Source organism: Sebastes fasciatus, chromosome 11, assembly GCF_043250625.1.
Source record: "Sebastes fasciatus isolate fSebFas1 chromosome 11, fSebFas1.pri, whole genome shotgun sequence".
Classification (NCBI taxonomy): Eukaryota; Metazoa; Chordata; class Actinopteri; order Perciformes; family Sebastidae; genus Sebastes; species Sebastes fasciatus.
Window position 1 is genome coordinate 17,856,098 of NC_133805.1, and position 6,811 is coordinate 17,862,908.

General features: G+C 40.6%; 1 protein-coding gene across 1 annotated transcript in view; it reads right to left on the reverse strand.

The window, feature by feature from the left end:
- Window positions 1-5,134, reverse strand: part of kiaa0040 (KIAA0040 ortholog) — a 10,652-nt gene extending 5,518 nt beyond the window's left edge. The window contains exons 1-2 of the mRNA XM_074651249.1: window positions 4,914-5,134; window positions 1-226 (exon numbers count right to left, since the gene is read on the reverse strand). The exon at window positions 1-226 is cut by the window's left edge and continues 1,873 nt beyond it. The gene's annotated coding sequence lies outside the window, so the exon portion shown is untranslated. The remainder of the gene's footprint in view (window positions 227-4,913) is intronic.
- Window positions 5,135-6,811: the final 1,677 nt, after the last annotated feature.

Here is a 6,811-nt window from a genome sequence, read left to right on the forward strand (position 1 = left end):
AAAAGCTCATTTGTTTATAACAAGGTTTTCTTTGAAATCGCCCAGTTGAGATGATCTCGATGCAAGATGAAAAAGCCAAAATCCGCACTTAAGCCAAGTTTGTTTATGCTGCTTGGCATTCCACGAACTGTTTTCGTTCTCTTTGTCTTCTAGAGCCTCCTCTTGTCCTTTTGCCCTTTTGGCTTTCAGTTTAGTTTTGTAGAGACGTGGTTCAATTTGGGCGTGTCTGTGGAACAAAAGAAAGAGAAAGTGAACATGGACAGAAATTTGGTTTCCAGCAGACAGCTCTTCCTCCCTCTCTCTCCTTTCCCTGCCTCCAATCCATCTTTCTGTCTCTGTCTTTAACGTCTCAACTCCTGCTCTCTTGTCAGTGTCAGCTTCAGATTTTCAGCTTTCCCCTCATTAATAGTGCAGAGGAGTCATTCAGGATTCAGGGCATATCTCTCTAAGAGTCCCACTGAGGAAGACAGGGGCTAAGAGAGAGAGAGAGAGAAGACGAGGATGAGGAGGAGAGGGAGAGAAGGCCAGACAGAGATAGAGGCAACCAATCTTTCTAAGAGTCCCGCTGAGACGGAGAGTGTCAGAAAAAAAAAAAAGAGAAGGGAGAGAGGTAGGCTAGAGAGAGACCTGCTGCAGGAGATTCATCTGAATATACCCGGCTAATGGCTCCCATTGGAGGAGATAGATGGGGTCTGGCTTAAGTTTTCATAATGTCTGATTGTAACATTTTCCTCTGGCCTCGGATGAAATCTCCTCTCTCCTGGAGGAGGAATCACGAGGCTAAGCGCTTCAATGGGTGAAGAGGGTCTGCAGAAGAAAAGTCAGTCTCATACAGAAACAACAGTAATATTGTTCCCTTTTTCTCTGAGACGGTTTGATTAAGTCTGAAGCCTGGAGGCGACGTCTTTATTTAAACGTTGTTAAACAACTATAGTTTTTCAAATGATTTCAAACACCACTTGACTCAAGTTTGTCCCCCAGATTCTCTATAGCTCTCGGCTAGAGAGCTTCTTTGTATTCTAGATGCAGGAGGGAGAAAAGATTTTCATCTCACATTTGGCTGCTTCTTAGGCAGAGAGAGCGAAAAAGAGAGAGAGAGAGAGAGAGAGAGAGAGAGAGAGAGAGAGAGAGGAAGATGCACCTGCAAGTGGAGAGCAAATAGATTTGGCGTGGCTGTTGCCGTGCGTTGCGTCTCATGTGTGAAATTGGTTCACCCGCAGAGCGCCTGCCAACTTCCCTCCTGTTCATTTGCTCAACAGGAAGCTGAGCGCTTAAAGCTAAGTAGCAAGAGTCATCTGAAATGTCAAAGTGAGAGTTCAGAAACAGCACTCAGTCTCACTGATCTAAAATAAATCACCACATTTGAAGATGTGCGTGTTTCTATTTGTATGTTTGGTTACTTTTACTTATTTTTGCATTAAAGTTTGAAACAAGTACATGCACAACTGTGCCATTTGTGTTATTTTAGGCCAAGCTTGAGCTTCATGAAGCTTAAAAGTACATGTTTGTTTCTGGATTTCAGGTGCAATCTAGTTATCTTTTTTAATTCTTACATCATATACTCGCAAGCTGCAAGATAAACATGAGGGATCATGAGATGATTACCAGGATAGGGAAGTAGAAACACATATTTCAAAGAAACTTTAAAATAAAACATTAGCTTTGTCCCAATTCCGCACTACATACTCACTGTATACAGTTTATCCTATATACTAATTTGCAAAGATTGGGTCAGGACCCACTGGTGGGTCGCAGAAGATTTTATTAGGGTCACCAAATAATTTTGTAGAATTTCTTCCGTAGTCTTTTAACATTTATATCTGCAGTACATCTTTGAGCCACATGAAGGAGCCTGAATGTTCGTATTATTCTGATAATTGTAGCCGATGTATAACAATGAATCTAATATGAAAGGCTAGCATATATTCTGTTTGTTTTACTGATGAGAGGAACAAAATAAGAGCCTGTTAACTCCACCTAAATGCATTTATTTGGTCTCCTAAAATATTAACATGTATAAATGTTTTCAATAACACATGCATAAAACAAAGTTGTGATTTATCAACGTATAATCAACGTAAATCTCTTCAACATGGCTGGTTTACCTATTCAAGATAATATGCGGTGATGGTCAGAAACGTTTTTTTACATACAAATTTCCTCTTCTCGCGATTTATAGATTTGAGGCCTATTGCGAATTGGGTCGTGATGGTTTGTCATTTTTAAAAAGTGAGTCCCCAGAAAAAGAGTTTGGGAAAAAACTGCTTTATAGTATACTGTTTTGGCACTTACACAAGAAACCAACATACTTCGTTGTTTTATATGGACAGGAAATGATGCAATACTTGCGCTTTGCAAAGGAAATCAAACTGCGACTTTAGAATGGCAATCAAACTTTACAAAAACACAGCAAAAATGTTAAGTTTTCTGATGTCTTCCTGGAGATTTTCAGCTGTGAGAAACTCCTCCATGTCCTTTGTGCATTGCATTATGGGAGAATAGTCTACATCAACAGCACACAGATTTGTTTAATGACTCCCTGGAGTATTATTTATTTAGGTAATTTTTTTAAAGGACCAGTGTGTAACAATTAGGGGGATTTATTGGCAGAAATTGAATATAATTTAAATAAGTATAAGAATTGTTGTGTTTTCGTTACCTTAGAATGAGCTGTTTATATCTACATAGGGAGCGGGTCCTCTTCACGGAGTACGCCATGTTGCACCGCCATGTTTCTACAGTAGCCCGAAACGGACAAACCAAACTCTGTTAACTTTTCCTACTTGTGCATAAAGTCTCTAACATTACTCGCTCCCGTCGCCGCCGCTCTCTCTCTCTCTCTTGCTTCACCACTCACTTCCCACGTACACACACACTCTACGCACTGGCTCTGCTCCAACTAGCTCTAGAGAGGGACATTTGCATTTTCGCGTTCGCTACTGTAGCTCTCCAACACACTTGGCACACGGGAGAGGCTTCAGTTGGTTGCAATCTCCTCACCTCACTGCTAGATATCGAGAGATCCTACACACTGTTCCTTTAAGTGTGAACACAACTAGTATGTAATTATGGATTTAGGTTCAGAGTTACTCTTTGGTTGAATCGCTCACAACCAGTAGACATATGTGATCAGTGACGAAGGTTTGCAAGTAAACATATTTTGTATGATCGCATTGTTGTGAGCCACGATGTCACCGCTCCATTATTCTTGGTCATTTCCTTTGCTGTTGGGACATCTTGTTGTGATGAGCTTGGCTGAACAGCAGCACCTTTGTGTACACTCTGATCTGCCTCACATTATGAAAACACTGTCAACACGACGAGCCGGAGTCACTGAACAATCAGTCTGTAAGAGAGAGACAAAGGCCGGGGGCTGCACAGAGGTGTGATCTAGCTATATAACAGAGATGACTAACAATGCTTCAGTGGTAAAGTCATTAAATGGAATGGATAAGTCACCTCAGTGTTATGATAAGTATAGCCTGTGGCCAGGAAGAATCATCATTGTGAGTTATGACTCTTCAGTGTTCAGAGAAAATGTAAAAAAAGGATCTTAGATCATCGATGTTGTAATTTCATTTTGCTCACATACAAAGACTAAAAAAAAAAATAGTTATTTATTGTATTAAAATATGATATTTTCCAGCTTAGGTAGTTTCACACTTGAATGTTCAACCCTTTCTTGGGGTAAACACTTTGATTGCCAGTATTATTCTGCCAAGAGTCTCTTTCTCAGCAGGCCATTTACAGTACTGCGAGAGTAACAGAGGGTGTTGCTCACACTGTAAATGTTGATGGCGCATGTCTGAACTGAGGTTAGTTTGAGGTTTGACGAAGGCACAGGACAGAAGAGGTCATTTATAAAGAGAATTTAGCCATGTTCATATAAAAAAATGACTCTAGATATGTTTGAAATGAGGCCACAGGCTTTAAATATTTCCCTAGTATCTCAATGAGATTCTGAAATTCTGACCACATACTTCACTTTCTCATGACATTGTGCTCTCCTGGAGCCATTCATATACAGGAAAAGGCCACCTCTGGGGCACACAAAGCCAGGAAGGGGCTGAGAAAAAATGTTATGATTGCTCCCAGTTAGCCCCTGCTGCTTTTTAAGGAACATGTGCGACCTAAAAGACAAAGTTGTGACAGACGGCAAGGCAGGAATCTTTAATGACTTGCCCCGAGCACACGGTCAGAGCAGATCCCAGTCATCAGTCACTATTAAATTAATACGCAGCACTTGGATAGTGTGACTTGAGTCAGCCGCAAACAAACTGTTAAAGCCACACTCATTTGTTTTTTTTTGCAGAAAACATGAGCTACAGTATCTTGGATCACTAAGTGCAGCTGTTTCGCTCGGGTAGCTACAGGCCTGCGGACAGTCTGGAGGAGTGCAGCAAGAGCAAGTGCACAAGCCTATTACAGTTCAGACTTGTGTCAACTCGATTCATGACCGAGGTGAGGACATTCTTTACAGTGAGAGCAGGAGGAGGATACTAAAACCAGCATCAGTGAATGTCAAAAAAAGATCCATTGAACAGAGCAACGAAAAGTTATTGATGCAGAAAATTTAGAGATTATAATAAATGACAAACTTTTTAATTTCATAAACTGAAATTTGAAATGGTTTATTTTAAAAGTCAAGAAAATAACTAGAAGAGTATAGTGACATTCAAAGGCAGGAAGAAACTTCATCAGCTTATCTTAACTTGTCAAACATCCTGTCAAATCTAACCACTGCCAAAACAACACTTTTTTTTAATTGGAGTCTGGCACAGCAGCAGCAGCAGCAAGTTCGCCTCTGATTTTCCACAACAAAAAGCATCAACAGCTTATATAAACCACTCAGAACAATTTCAAAGTATTTCAAGTTGCTGGCACTCAAGATGTCTTTGAAAGCGGCACCTTACCCCTGTAGGCACATGTGAAGTGGCAGGTCAGCTCGCCCCTCCTGTCTAATCCAGTCAGCTGTTCAAACTTCTGTTGTTTCTGTTTTTGGCATCTGGCTTCTGCTCTGTTCTGGTCCCACTCACCCAGACATCTTGACAAGTCTTCACTTTCTGTTCCTGTTTCCCTCTCTGCCCTTGTTTCCCCTCCTCCTCTTCTCTCTTTGAGTGAGTGTGTGTTTTGGTCACCACGTCACTGCACCCTGCCCACTTTGTGTAAGAATGGGCCCTCTGTCTGTGCGTATGTGTTTCCTGCATGGGAAACTGGATTCTTGTGGTTTGCCGTACTTTACTCACACTGAGTGATGTCAGACGGCGAGGGAAAGTTAGGTAAACTTCGTATGAAATGTGCCTCAAAACAAACTCCCAGTGTTAGGATATTAAAAGAAAGGCTCCTCTACATGCACTTATCTGAAAACCCTGCAACACCAGTCTCAGGCAAGATTGCAGCGTTTTACATAATAACACAAAATTACAGCAACAATCACTCCACCCATCTCAGAGTCTCGAAATGGCAATAAAATGGGGAAACGAAAGCTGTTAAAGTGTGTGTGTCGTGAGTACCACAAGGTGTCAAGAGTCAGATGCAATTGAGATATGTAAGAGTGAGGTCATGTGAACTGCACAAACACGCACACACATACACTGCCATGCCCGTGGCATTGTGGTCATTCATTGCCCTTTTAGTTCAGTCAAGCAAGAGAGGATTGTTATTCAAGTAAGAGAAAAAGAAAAAAGTCTATTTATTCTCATGTCCTGAAAGGGGAAGTTGAGAGTTAAAGTGCACTGACTCGAATACTGTACTCCCAAACAATATGACGTGTGTGCGTGTGAACATACAGTTACTCACAAAGTGGTTAATGTGTTCCTGTATAGTCAGGTCACGTAACCACTACCAATTTTAAAAATGTTTAATTATAGTGAATCTATAGTATTTCCATACTTGTAGTGTATTGTGGTTTAACGATATAGAAAGTTGTGTATTTTAATTATACTGTACATGTAAAAGCCCAACTAGGGACGAGCCAGGAAAATTAGCAATAGCTTTAAAGTGCTCCAGGGATGACGTACAGTATGGCCAACCAGGAAGTTAGCATCGCTCATGGGTTCCCTCGACAAAAAATGATTTTTCCATTGGGTTTTGCATTATTGTAGAAAATAAGATCAGTGGCAAACAAACGTTTGTGATACTTACACGTTTCGTTCAGCAAGATAATCTCCACAAATGAACACCACTTTTATGATTTTTCAAGCGTGACTGCAATTACCAGAAGTAAAAAGCTAAAGTTAGGCTATAAACAAACTACACCACGGTCTCATGAGCGCGAGTAAACACAACGAGGCTGTAACGGCGGACGAGTCAGCGTGATGACGTTTAGTAGTCTCATTTAGCCACTTGTTAGCAACCGCCTTTTTTAAGACACATAGACGCTTCAAAATTCACAAGTGGGATATTTATTGACATATTTTATATTGTAGCAAAAGACGCAAAAATCTTTTAAGCTTGTGTTAACCACAGATCTTATTTTGACTTTGACTTTGAGACGAGGGAACTACTGTATAAGTGCTAAAATGCTAACTCATTACCGGGTTTTTAGGACTCATTCCTGTAGCACTCTATAGACTCTCTTGTGCAGCACATCAGTTTCATGCCCTATATTGGAATATGTTAAATTGTATCGTCCCTATCAAATAACACACAAAATCAAATCAATAATATTGATACTTAAAAGCAAAAAATGTATGTGTCCGTCATCTGAAATATGATCAGATCACCACTTCCACTTTATATGCAGCTACGTTTTGTCTGACAATCTTGAAAAAACCCCAGTACCTGTCCATCTGACTGGGCTGAACATGCG